The sequence below is a fragment of the Quercus lobata genome, chromosome 11, assembly GCF_001633185.2.
Source record: "Quercus lobata isolate SW786 chromosome 11, ValleyOak3.0 Primary Assembly, whole genome shotgun sequence".
Lineage (NCBI taxonomy): Eukaryota > Viridiplantae > Streptophyta > Magnoliopsida > Fagales > Fagaceae > Quercus > Quercus lobata.
In genome coordinates, this window is record NC_044914.1 from 24,337,641 (window position 1) to 24,353,088 (window position 15,448).

Below are 15,448 nucleotides of genomic sequence, written 5' to 3' on the forward strand. Positions count from 1 at the left end.
CATAAGTCTCTTTGAGGAAACTTTGGGAGTCGTGGTTTGGAGGGCTAAGAGGTATGTTCAGTAAAGCTCCAGCAGTTTAAAGTTGATAAAAGAGACATGTTGCTTGGCATGTCTTCTCCAACTCCCTGAACTCTCACGAGTCCGTGTGTAGCGGGTAACATATGGTAAGCATCTCTTATCACATAGCACTTAAAATGATAAAATTTCTCATTACTCTTTTCCTAAAACTTAATATTCATCATGTGACAAATACTCAATATCTCTAGCCATCTAACTGCTGAGAAAATAATTGTTCATTCAATCCCTAGCTGTTGCTATACAAATTTAGAAACTTCATTATTTTATTCTACATAAACTATATTACTTCTTTCAACTAAAATCCAACCCAACACATGGCCTAATCTGATTGGCAATCTTTAATCTCCAACTATATACAAAATATACATGATCTCATTGATACCCAGCTGTTGTTTGCCACAATCAGACCATATATTTCTCTATCAGTTGCCAGTGCAGAGCATTAAATACTCTACTTGCTCACCAAGATTATATCACAACACAATGAGACATTAACTAGATCTCTAAAGTTTCATTAACTTTCAACCAACCATTCTATTACTTACTAGAAATGTGTTGTAATGGAACCTTGCACCAAAAACACAAACACTTGAAAAAGGAAACATTTCCAGTAGAACCCCAATAGTGTATTCAGCACTTGACACCTGACTGGGAGTGATATCATCACCAAGATTATGTCACAACACAATGAGACCTTAACTAGATCTCTAAAGTTTCATTAACTTTCAACCAACCATTCTATTACTTACTAGAAATGTGTTGTAATGGAACCTTGCACCAAAAACACAAACACCTAAAGGAAACATTTCCAGCAGAACCCTAGCAGTGTATTCAGTACTTGACACCTGGCTGGGAGTGATATCATTAGCCATTTAATGCTGAAATCCCAGTAGTCAACTGCTATACCCAAAATAGCAAGATACCCATGAAAGAGTTCTTACAATTTTTCAGCCAAATCCATGAAATGACCTCTCCAGCAGTCTGAAATCACCTAATTAACTTCATCTGTTTCTGCCCAAAGCAACAACTGTCTTATGACAGCTGTCTCATGATAGCTGTCACATCATTTCTTAACAGCTGGGACAGCTTTTTCAAAACAGATATAACAGCTAACCCAACAACCTGAGCATAACTGATTTTTTCACATTTGGCTAAAACCAAAACCAACTAAAGAAACTACATTTTTCTTGCTAAAATACCTTCCTTTTCTGCTACTCTTTTCCTAACAGTTCTTACCTAAAATAGCAAGAACACCTTAAAGCTAAACATACAATTTTTGGCCAAATCTTAAAATGGATTTTCTGAAAATTCATTACTATTTGGGACAGATTTTGTCTGATATTTTTTACTAAGTACCCCTTTAAACTCTCTAAATGGGACCCTTCATCAACACCTAAAAGGGGGGACATGGATGGAGAAGAAGAACTCTCTCATAAACTTCTCTCTCCCTCTAATGATCTTGAAAAGCTCTTAATCAAGTTCTAAGCTTCTGAGTTCTTTTAGTTTCTAAATTAGAAACTAAATTCTCTAGCCCTTAACCCATAAATGCCCTTCATAAGCCCTCATACATCCTCCAGCAGAAAATCCCAGCAGCTTTGCTAAACACACTACAACACTATTACTCTCTTATACTCATTATCTCACTCTCCATATTCTGAAAATACATATATCTTGCTACCCATATCTCTAAACATCTCTTTCTTCATTTCTATTACACAATCTCATATACACTTACTACACCATTACATATAACACACCATAACTCTTCTAAGCTCCACTCTCATACTTTCTCACTTTGAAATCCTATTGTTTCGCTACCCATAAACACATCTCTATACTTTTTTCTTACAAAATATTTCCTCTTGGAAAGCAATCTCTACTACTTCTCCAGCAAAAGATCCTAGAAGTAAATCCCAGCAACATGGTTAAACACACTACAACACTATCATCGCTCTAATAATCATTCTCTCACTCTCCATATTCAAAAAATACACCTATCTTGCTGCTCTTATCTCCAAATACCTAAACACATCTTCATACTCTTCTCTTACAAGATCTTTCCTCTTTACAACTTCTCCAGCGGTTATAATCTCACATTTTTACTATCTTTAAACTCTATATCTCTTATACTTCCATATATCATATATATCACAAATACTATATCCCACAAAACATCTATATCTTTTACCATCTCCACACTTCTCAAGAGATATCAAACACTCATACTAAAAGCCTTTCTCATGGAAGACATGAACTTCTATTACTAAAGTCCTTCTCCAAGAAGGCACCAAGATCTTATATCAAAGCCCTTCTCTTAGAAGGTACAGCTACTTATTACAAAAGCTCTTCCCTTAGAAGGCACAGATTACATCTTACAAAAACCCTTCCTATGGAAGGCAACACTATTCATAACTTCACAACAATTAGAAGAGCATTGTCAAAGGGGAAACTTATTCAAGTGCATGATAAGAGGGGCAAGCTTAACCAGCTCCTACACACAGCTGTACATACTCTCTCTCCCTCCAGTTGCACCCATTTTTTCTCTTCAATCATGAAGTTATCATTGCAAACTGTCTCTCTACTGTTGGAGTCACTCTGCTGGAATCCTATCAACTCACTGATGCTGCACAGTTGAGGCTGCAAACCATAAAAAATAAGTGATTATGCTTTCATATCTTTAAATTTGCTTCATTGAGTACATGATTACTTCATGTTTAAATACATATTACTTTATTTCCACTACTATTACAATTATTAACCAAGACTTAAATTCATTTAAATGCATGATAAGAGGGGCAAGCTTAACTAGACTCTACTGTTGGCATTCTGCTGGAATCCTATCAACTCACTGATGCTACATAGCTGGAGCTATAAACCATACAAAGATAAGTGACTTTGCTTCCATATCTTTAAATTTACATCATTGAGTACATGATTACTTTATCTCTAAATAAATACTACTTTGTTTTAACTGTTGTTACAACTACTAATCAAAACTATCATATCAAACGCATATTATATATTTATTCAACTATTATCATGATTCTTAGACTTTGGATTTAATGGTTTTGTAGGCTTAAAAATACACCAGTAGCCATTGGACTATGTGGCCCAATGTTGAGTTCCGAATGCAACTCCCCGAGTAGAACCCGGGCCTAGTAAGGTCATCCCTCCAATGGACCACAAGTGGCTAGGCAACCGAAAAAGCCCCTAAACAAAGAGTAATGAGTTGACAAGAATACTGGGCTTATCTCGTAAAATTGGTATAACTTCCAGTTTAATTGTTGAATTATGGGTAGTTTGTGATGGTTTTTCATTGGCTTGGAAATTTGGGTATGGAACTTTAGAAATAGATTCTTTACAATTACGAGTTTGTTTACTAAATGGGATTTTTCATGTTCTTCCCTCTCTCAATGCTCTAATTTTTAATTTTTGTTATTGTTGTTGTTGATAAACTGCAATAAAAATTGGAAGACTATTCAAGTACAATAGTACATGTATGTATGAAGAAGCAAGCCTATCTCACTGCTCTAATTTCTAATTGCAGGACCATTCCAATACATATATGCATAAGAAGCAAATAAATGTGCTAACGTTTTGGCAAATTAGGGAACCACACTTTTCCAAGAGTTGTGCTAGGACCACCGAAAATGGCAAAACTTTGTGCCATTTTTGGTGATCCCAGTATTTTCCCTTTTCCAAACTTTTTGTTTGCACCAAACTTAGGCAAGTTGTGGCACAAAGTTGTGCAATTTTCGGTGGTCTTAGTATTTTCCCTTTTCCAAACTTTTTGTTTGCACCAAACTTATTGCCCTCCCCTATGTAATTTGTGTATCTATGGGAAGTCCTGGTTACCTTCTAGGCGAGTAGACTTCACATAGAGTTGTTTAATATGTATTAAAGGAGTATTAAAGTACTCTTACGAGAGAGAGTGGTAAAAGAAAGAATTAAAAAATAAAGAAAGAATATTTCAATAAAGTGGTAAAAAATAGGGTATTTAATGTTGGGTATATTGTAAAATGTGGTGTTAAAATAGATAAAGTAAATTTTGTCATATTTACACTTTTTTCTTCAAAAATTTTCTACATCAGTCTATTTAAAACACTGTAGATTTTAATTTTTGCTACAGTAACTGTGTAAATATACATGGTTATTGCAACTTTGTATTTTATTTTTTTAATAATTTTTTCTCTCACTTCTCACATCAGATTCTCTCTCTTCTCCCATAGCTCTCTTCCTTATCTATCTTCTCTTAAATCCTAGCAAAATGCTCTACAAATTCATCAAATCCATTAAACAAATCCTAGATCTAGATCTCAAACTCATCAAACCCATATGGTTTTCCTAAATCTAGATCTCAAACTCACTAAACCCATATACAAAACCATATAATCAAATCCATATACAAATCCATGTGCATCATCAAAGAAGAAGAAGAAGAAGAAGAAGAAGAAGATGATGATGATGAGAGGTCAAGCCATTGAGGTTTTGTGGGGTCAAGAGAGAAGAGAGCTAAGAGATGAGGGAGAACATGATGGTCAAGAGAGATGAGAGAGAATGTGAGAACAAATAAAGGTAAAAATAGTAATAATAAATGAATAAAATGATTATTTAAATAAAATGGGGTGTATAATAGATAATCAAATGTTGGTATTTGTAAAAGTGATTTTATAAAATAGAAAATGTAGGTTCTTATACTAAAATAAACAAAAATATTTAGACAAATCGATGTAAATGCTCTTAACCATCGAAATACTAATGCTTTAACAGTAACTACTAAATGAAATTCCAAGACTAGAATTTTGTAGTTTTCTCCTCCCCCATTCTACCTTTGGGTGTTTTGTAATGGATAATTCCACGATGACTAGTTCTTGCCTTGTTTCGCTTTCTTAGTTTTATTATAATTCCTTGTTTTGTAGTGGTACTACAAAAAGTTACTTAATTTATTTTATCACATCACTTTACAAAACACTCAATATCAATGATTTTTTTTTTTTAGCATTCAACACATTAAAATAATATAAACAATATAATAAAATAATATATCCACTATAATAAACAACAACCATAATCACAACCAAAAGGAAATAATCATTATAATAATAAGAGGACAAATAAAAAATATTTTTTTAGTATAACAATTGGCTGTGCATTGTAACTCAAAAGCCAAAAATTATACGTTTAGCTCCACTAATGCAGCCCTATTATTTATATATTTTTTATATTAGTTGTTAAATCTGGCAATATGACAATTTGACTCCACCAATATTAATGCTATAAATAAAATTGCAATCCTCAAAATAGAGCAATAATTAATCAAGTTATGCTTATGCTATATAAAGTGGCACAACTTGTGACACCACATGACCAGTTGTGAATGATAAAAGAGTATTATCTATGAGCGAGATTGGAGATAAATAGATGCTATGCAGTACAACTTGTGCCACAGTGTAAGTTGTGCCACAAATTGTGCAATTTTACGTGGCACAATGCTACATGAAAATAGGAAATCTGGCCAATCCCTTTATCTCCCACCATCCGTTAAAATTTGCAAATTCAATGAGCTACAGCAGCTAGTTTGGAATATACTAGGAGTGCTTTTATAGGTAGGGTTCACTGTTGTTGTTATTCTTCCTCTTCTCTTACCTCATAGTGCTTCTACAGTTCTGCTTACTTTTCCTTCTATGAGGTGGGTTGGTTTCAGATTCCTGGCTAAATTTGGCAAAGTTCCGCTTTTTTTATTCTTCTATACAAAACCCATCTTTCCCTTCTTTTCCGTTGTCTTTTCTCTTCACAGTACAAACCTTCTCTCTCTCTCCATTATCACTGCAAGACTTGTTGAAGATCTGCTAAATTAATCGAAATTTTGTGTGAAGGTTTGCTTCGATTTTATTTTATTTTTCCTTCGTTTTTTAGATGAACAAGTGCAGTTTGATTTCTCATATTTTTATAAGATCTTTTTTTTTGATGAAGTTTTTATAAGATCTTTTTATTTATTTATTTCTAGTTTAATCTGATACATTGAGTTCGAGTTTGCGTTTTGTGTACAGGGCCTACCGGCTAATTGTTATTTTGTTATTTATTTATTTTTTTGATGAATGCTTTTTTTTTTTTTTTTTTTTTGTTCATGATTTACATTCCAGCTTAATTAATTCCCCATTCTCTATCTTTGATCTGATACTTAATTATTCCCTACAAGTATAAATAGATTTTATTTTTATTTTTACCATCTGAAACCCATAACATTGAGTCATTTATTTTCGTACTATATATTCTCGATCTACATATCACATTTGGTACCTCTCTGCATGAAGTTTTCTCTTTAAAGAGAGTTCCTATTTCTATAATACTGGTTTAGACTGATAATTTGGTTCGATGTAACGGGTGTGTGATCAGTTATCAGGGAAAATGACGAGGAGGAAAATTCAGATTAAGAAGATCGACAACGCGACGGCAAGGCTGGTGACTTTCTCAAAGAGGAGGAGGGGGCTTTTTAAGAAAGCTTTTGAGCTCTCAACTCTCTGCGATGCTGATATTGCTCTCATGGTCTTTTCTGCAACTGGAAAGCTCTTTGAGTACGCCAGCTCAAGGTTTCAATCTCTTGTCTCATACATATTTCTACTTATAGAAAAACCCTTTTCCTATTTATAGAATAACATGTCATTGTCCATTCCTTGATCGATTTTTTTCATGCATTCACTATGATTTTATCATTTCTAAGGTGAGAGAGAGAGAAGATGAGAGACCCAGCTGCTCAAAATAATGAGATTCTAAGAAAAAGGCTGAACAAGTCAGAAGTGATTGAAAAAATTGTACCATGTAACATCAAATAAAGAAAAAAAAAAAAGTACTATAAAATCTTATGGTTACTGCCAAAGAAGAAAAAATATGAATTCTTTTGGAAAAAAGAAAGTGAAGTGATTGAAAAATTGTACTATGTAGCATCAAATAAAGAAAAAAAAAACTATAAAATCTTATGTTACTGCCAAAAGAAAAAAAAAAAGAGAGAGAGACTTTAAGATCACCTAGAAGGGTTTAACGTATGTTGCTGCTACTTATTTATTTATTTATTTTGGGGGGGGGGGGGGTGTGGGAGACTTGTTTTGAAGTTCTACTAGCCGGTTATTGTGTCTTGTAATATTGCTAATCTAACATTTTATTTTTCTTAAGTTTTGGAGTTGCATCTACTTAGTGTAAAGCCTCAATTAGCTGCCTCAACTCTTCCTTTAATGCCTAATGGTCTTTGTGCTTTTGCACTTCCACCTCTTTGAATCCTCTTTTGTTATCCTGACTAATCTATTCACAGCATTTCTGTAATGATTTCTTCATAAAATATCAAGCAAAATTATATGACTCAAACTTAGGAGCAAAGTTTGGGATTATAATTTTTTATGTTGAGTAACATATGCCAATTTGAACACTTTTTTTTATGTATATATAAAACCTAATGCTAGAGATTCCAACACAAAAATGAGGGATGTTATTATATATTAATTTAAACTAGGTACGTAACAAGCCCAACCTCACCATCCAATCTCTTTTGATAAACAATTTTCAGTAAACAAACTTCAAAAGAAGTAGACAAAGAGCTTCGAGCAACTTTATGAGGATGGAAATGCGAAGTGGACTGTACATGCTTTAAAAGACAAATCTTTATCGTGAAACACCAAAAAAAATGTTGTCTTATCAATATCCTTAATTTATGCATTTTCTTTATTATTGACCTCTTCAATAGGTCTGATCTCTTTTAATAACCCTTCTCACTATCTTCTATAGTCATATGTACATATTAATATCAACTTAGTTGTATTGTTATTCTACTTACAAACAACATCATTAGCCTTGCATTTTGAGTGTACGACGAAAGTTCAAAGGGTGTGCAATTTATTATATTGAGATTGTCAAGTTTTCTTGATTGAGAAGAAAGAAACAAATTATTCTACTCTATGTGAAATATATAAGCAATACTGTGACGACAACAACAACAATAGCTAAGCCTTACTCTCAAAATTTTAGGATCAGTTAATAAACTAGTTAGGGCTAACAACATATATTCTCTTCCGTAATACTATTTATTTGAAGTCATGATCTTCATTACTTCTTTAAGTGACATGTTCTGTTTTTACTACTTTTATTAATGTTATTTTTGTTTCCTATATCTTTTTTTCTCCTAAACTTGTATCATACTCTTTCTTACCAGTTCATTAATCATTTTTCTTTGAATATGATGAAACTATCTCAAGTGACTCTCTCTTATCTTTTCAACAACAAGGGCCACCCTTATCTTTAAGAAGATATTCTCATTTCGAATCCTATGTTTCCTTGTATTGTCATATATCCTTATTAATATTCTCATATCAATTATACTCATTTTTTTGAATATATTTTTTTTTAGTAGCCTAATTTTAGAACTAGAGAGTATAGTTAGTCTTATAGGTGAAGTAAATTATTATAATAAATTTGCAATATTAAAATTTGGAAATGTGTCCAATAGTCGTAAATGCAAAATAGAGACCTTCCAAATTATGTTTTAGAATCTGATTGTCCAAAAGAGACATTATTTTAGCTGTTTGCATATTTCTTTGTCCACGTGGCATACATTAATCTCCTAAATCAAAAACACTGATCTCCCTCCCAACGAGCATCCTAGAGCAGAAACATTAATCTCCAATAAGCGTCTAGTGCTGTCACGCCCCAAACCCAAAATGGTCCAAAGCGTGAGGGAAGAACCATTAAAAGCGAGAACGTAGGAGATTTTTTTATTCTTTTTTTCCTTCTATTCTTCTCCTCAACACATGATATGAATAAATAACCATACTAAATTCTTCATATTACAAGTCAGAGCTCTATAATACAATTACAAACAATAACTCAAGTCATGTGCCTCCAAAATGCATGAATATATTTCAAAGCTCCAAATGGATAACATAAAACCACAATCCCTTTTAGAATACACAACCTCAACATTGAAGTTAGGCCTACAAAGCCTAAGGCTAACAGATCTCAAGTATCTAACCTCCAATAGAATTGATTATGATCTCATTGAAATTTGCAAGATTGAGTCATTAACCATTAATGGCCCAAGTCTCCCAATTTAATATAGCACTCCAATCACCACCAATAAATTAAGCTCCATGCTCGACGTGTAGCTAATTTATCTGAAAAACTGTTAGAGATTGGGATGAGCTAAAGCCTAGTAAGTAGCATAATTAATGGAGGTGGGGGAAATGCAAGTTTCATGATTATAAACAGTTTGCAAAACATGTTTTAGTTTGGGAAATTGCTAACTGAATACTGCAAGATCATTTTTTAGTAATAATGTAACAAGAATGATTAAATGGTGAAACACAATTTCTCAAAGTAAATACCATGAAACCATATATTGTAATCTATGAGCACTAACAATACAATTTCCAAAGCCATAAAATTTAACATACGGTAATTTTATCACAAATATACCATACTACCACATAGACCGGTCAGGGGATCCACCCATTTACAACTGGCATGATATTGTCCTCTCTGGTATGCAGACTTTTGGCTCCATGGACAGCAGCCTCACCCATACCCTCAAGGATTTTCTCTCCCCCCATGGGCAGCAGAGAGAGTGCGTCAAATAGGGCCTCTCTTGCATGTGGTCTCTTAGCCCCATGGGCAGCAGCCTCACCCACACACAATTAAGGAACCTCTTCCCCCCATGGGCAGCAGGAAAGAACACGTCATCCAAAGTAAAAGGGCACAAACCTGGATTTGATTCCATTGTCACAAAAACTACGGAGACCAAATCGGGTGATCACCGGGAAATCACACATGGCATGGTGTTAAAACTACATATACTCATAAGTTACATTACTTTGAAATGCATAATTCATATCCAAGTAGTTTCAGAAAACCTTAAATAATCTAATTTCTACAAAGTTTGTAAGGTTTTCAACTTTATTCTTGTCAAAAGATTTTCTAACAATTTCCCACATAACAAGACAAGATAAGCATCTTAAAATTTTCTAATATACCATAACATCCAAGATTTCCTTATCAAAGATTAAATAATAGATGCTTATTTTTCTATATCAACAACTCATGCATTTCCCCAAATGCAATACCAAATATGATGTACTTTTCATATATAATAATATATAATAGGGTCACGACACAATAATTTTAAGAAAACATATATCCATATATAATTTTCCAAAATGTGTTTGACCCAAAAACAACATTTATAAAACATGGTTATTTTCCAAAAATCCCATTAAAAGCTACTTACCTCGGAAGGCCAACCAATTTTACCTCAACCGGGCACCACAAAATCAACTAATCTAGTCACTAGGTCCACCGCCAAGAATATCGGAACCTAGAAACACAATGATCAAACCTATCAATAACAAAGCCTTTCACAAAGTACCATCACACTTACCTCCATAAATCGTAACAATACCCTAAAATCAAACCAAAGGCCCTAAAGTCTAGCTTGCCCGTCCTAAGACAAGTACCTTTCCCAAGTAAGAACCAAACAAGCATCCAAGAAACTCATAGTGCTGACACAACCAAAACATTTTAAATTCATTTCCGCAATAACATGCATCATAAGATAATATGGCATACTCATGAATCTCTTTGGGTACTAAGTAATACATATAAGCTAAAGATAAGATCAACCAAGGTTTGGGATTAATTCCACAATTTCTCAGCGTTTTAGTCTTACTTTCAGATTCAGTACATAACAAGGCAGCCATTTGTAAAAATTGTTTGGTCAACGAAAAGTTATCCGATTAATTCAAAACTTTAAGGGAACATTCCCCTATATGTATACAATGTACCACAGAAAATTCAGCCCAAAACGATTTTTCTGTAATTTATAAAAAATAATGCATTGCGGCTGACTCAAATCTGACATGATAGCTTTAGAAAATTGTTATAGTTGTAAGACTAGCCCAAATTATTTGAGAATTCACTCACATTAAAACCACCAGATTTAAAGCATATTAAGAACAAGGAATCAAACCCAAAATCTCATATAAACAACTTATCAAACACTAGGTATGCAAAAAAAAGAAAGCACATGCTCACACTCCAATTTCAGAAATCCAAAGTTAACACTCTTCCAAAAATAAACCTCAAACTTCCACAAAATCAACTCATACGATTTGCTCAAGGAAACCCAAGTTTTTAACCATGGAGAAACCCCAACTGATCATCATTTGTAAGAGCCCTTAACCATTTAACAAATAAATCCACCAAATCAAAAACCCACATACTCAATCACATGTATAACACTCATGTAGTTTAGATTAGAAAGAAATCTCAGAAAAACTTGAAAAGCTACCAAACAATTAAGAGTTTTACCTTTAAAGCTTTGAGAGAATGGAGCGTATGGGGTTTCTAATGGGGTTCTCCGGTGAAATGCGCCAAAAGTGGTGGTGGATGGCTGGTTTACCGGTGAGGAAGTGAGAGAACTAGAGGGTGTATGTGTGTGGGCTTCGGTGGCTGAGTGAGATAGGAAAATTGAGAAATGAAAGAAGGGGCATACGTATGGTGATAAGAGAAGGGTCATGCTAACGAGTGCCCTTAGGACACTGGTTAAGAATCCAGTTAAAGAAAATTTTGACATCACTTTTATGGGAAATGAAAAAAGCTGTCAAAATATTAATTACTTTTTTTTCTTTTTCCATAAAAACTTTATTTAACTGAATTCTTAACCAGTGCCCTAAGGACACTCATTAGCATTTCCCATAAGAGAAAGGGGCTGTGTTGAGGGGAGCATTGTGGACAACTTGTTCCAAAATATCTTGGGATCAAAATTACAACTTTACCCTTAAAGTTTCTCCCATATTTAAATTGGCCCATTCCAAACTTAACTAAATACTATCACATGCCCAAATATTCAAAAATCCTCCATAAAATAGTTAACCACACTGATTAAAAAAAAGACCAATTTAGATATTATTCTCATTGGAAAAATTTCTTTAAAAAAATATTTGGGGTGTTACAAGTGCTACCCTTAGTAATGCGATTTCTAATATGTACTGCATCATTACCATAGGAAAACTCCTTATACACTAATAGACCTCATCATCACTATATCTAAAGGGGATAAGGGAAAAAAATAATCTTTTTGAACCCTAGCAGACTCGATTACACTAGAATCAAGTTCAGTTTGTCACCCACATTGAAGGAAATGCTTGATGATTGATAATTTGTGAAAAAGGAAGGTGTGGATTTTGGATTGGTGCTACATGTGCAAGAGCAATGGTGAATCGGTTGACCATCTCTTCCTTCATTGTCCTGTTGCTATGGATCTATGGTCTATGGTTTTGGGTTTATTTGGAGTATCTTGGGTTATGCCTCATACTGTTTTGGGGTTGTTAGGGTGTTGGCAAGGTAGCTTTGGTCGTCATCGAAATGGTTATATATGGTCCATTGTTCCTTATGGCTTAATGTGGTGTCTTTGGAGGGAGAGAAATAGTCGTTGTTATGAAGATATTGAGCGATCTATTCCGGACCTCAAGCTTTTCTTTTTAGAACTTTCCTTATGGCTTAATGTTTCTTGTAATTGATTATATAACTAAGATAGAGCTAAACCACTGTGCACCCTTGACGCAATGGTTACTCCACAAACATAAGTGTTTGTGGAGTGTGGGGAATAAGGTTCGGGGTTCAAGTCTGTAGAAGGGGACTTCATACACATATACACTTAGATTAAACTAGAATATAATTTCTATCTTATATATAAAAATAAAAAAATTAAAAAAAAGGAAGAAGAAGAAGAAGAAGATAGAGCTAATAAACGTCCAATATTAAATTCAACATGCGTCCGTACAAAACACACTAACCCAATCCAATCTAGATAATCCGGGGTATTAGTATCACACTAATTCTATTACATTACTCCTTGCACAACTAATACTACCCTTTTTTTCAACTATAATATTTTTGAAATTATTTTGACGCACTATCTTCATTATATTTTTAGCAATTCTTGTAGAGAATTTTTATTCAACGTATTATACCTACCTTTGTTAAAACACTCAAATAGATAGCAGTCAATGTCTTCATTACATAATATTAAAATGCTACAATATGTTATTTATTATCACTCACATCGATTCTGTAACCATATCAAACAAAAAGGAGATTGTACAAACTAACACTATCTGCATACGTTTTTCATTGCTGTAATAGTGCAAAGCTCTTCCTTATGGATGTAGATTTTATTCTTCTATGAGATTTTACCTGCAAGCTGTAATTTTTAATTGTTGTAACATCTAAATACAATAGCTAGAACCAAATCAAAAAAGTTTTTAAGTCATTTTATTTGATGTTTGTAAATAAGAAATTAATGTACCCCTTGTGTCAATCAATATAAATAGTTTGTGGGTTCATATAAATGTTCACCTTTTATGGTTTGCAATTAGAAGTTTGTGTATAGTTTGTGTCAATATCATTTGTGGTTCACATTTTAATTGAGAACGCAGTTAGCCTGGATACAACAGCAAATATGCAAACATGAGATAAATAATTCTTCAGTCACCAGCTCAAATTTCCTTTTCTTAGATTTGAGTCAGAAATAGCAGTATATTATAGTAGTTTATAAGTTCATCCTCATTCATTTTATTAAAATTAGAGAGAGAGAAAATAATTGAATGGGCTATCCTTTTGTTTTATGAAGTATGCAGCAGGTAATTGAAAGACATAATCTACACTCGGATAATCTTGGAAAAATGGACCAACCATCTCTTGAGTTGCAGGTATGATGTTTTGAACTTTTTTAGTTGGTGAATAAGTCATGCAGGTAAAAGGTCATAAGAAACAGAACAGTATTTCAATGTAATCTTTTTTGAATCTACAAGAAGTTCCTTTAATTCCTAAGGATAAATTTGAAGTCCGCTAGAAAAAAAAAATTTGAAAAAAACCATAGAAATTTTATTAATGAAATTTTGAATTACCTTGATGGTTGCATATAAATAGGCAAGTAGATCCTAAAATACCCTAATTGGTTTCAAGCAAAAAACTAGGCTAGAAATATTAAAAATTTCCAAAAAAGTCAAAATTATAAATAAAATCCTAAAAACTCTAGGAAATGTCCAAAAATAGAGGAAATCTTATTCTGAATTTTAAATTACAAGTTATATAAAAAAGTAATAATTATCATAAACAACAAAAATTAATGACTAACGAATGCCTAAATGAAAGAATTTGACCAAAGAGTGGCATAGGCCATAGCCATATCTTAAAACTACCATCCAACAACAACAAATCTTTAGTCCCAAATTTTTTGCAGTGTCTATTACTTACTTACATTACTAGTCCTTTTTAACTAATTGTACCAATGCTTTTTAACTAATTGTACCAATGTTATTCTTGGTTTTCATCTACCGTTTTTCCATTACCTTAACTTAAATTAACTTCCTCTTTTATGCTGGTGCATTAATTGCTCTCATTTGAACTTGACCAAATCTCAAGTCACTCTCCCTCGGCTTTTCATCAATAGGGCCACTCCTAACTTTAAGCGGATTATCTCATTTTGAAACTTATCTTTACATGTATTTTCATGTATCCATCTTTGTATTCCAATTGTTTCAATTTAATATTGATGCAGTAAAATTTTATCATTGTCATAAGCAAAAATTATCTAGATTATTTCTTAATCCATTCTCATTAAAATTTCATAACAATTTTGAAACTTACATTTTATTGAAATTTTACCACCATAAGAAAAGATAGGAACATTTTTTTGAAACACGTAGACTACTTGTGGCACTCCCAAAATGATGACCCTAACATTTAGGGCAGCATTAAATTTCTTATTGAAAGCTGGATTGGAATTGTGTACATATTTTAGAACAATAGATATATTAAAAGTGCTCACATCACATGACAAAAAAGTGTTCATGAACGGAAATTCTTTATGTTAGCTTGAGAACAGTACCTCCTACACCATGTTGAGCAAGGAAATTGAGGAGAAAACACGTGAACTGAGGTATGCAACTTGCATACCTTGCTATCAACTTGTTACTGTAAAGACATGCACATACCACACTAAATTAATGTTGAGAAATGTGTACACCTAACAGGAAGATTAAGGGAGAAAAGCTCCATGGAATGGATATAGAAGAATTATAGAAACTAGAGAAAGTGCTTGAAGTAGGCCTGAGCCGTGTTCTAGAAACAAAGGTTTGTCTCTGTGTTATCTCTGTTTGCTGTAATTCTTGTGGAGTGTTGAAATTTATCTATATTCTCTTAATATCAGAAACCTTTTTGTCTTTCAGGGTGAAAGATTTCTGGAAGAGATCACTGTCCTTCAGCGAAAGGTAATGTTCCGAACTTTAAATTTGTGCAAGACATTTCATAGAATTATTATAATTTTGAG

At 33.2% G+C, this 15,448-nt stretch overlaps 1 pseudogene; it reads left to right on the forward strand.

Annotated features, from left to right (window-relative positions):
- The first annotated feature begins 5,693 nt into the window (after positions 1-5,693).
- LOC115968135 overlaps positions 5,694-15,448 on the forward strand; it is a 33,357-nt pseudogene continuing 23,602 nt past the window's right edge.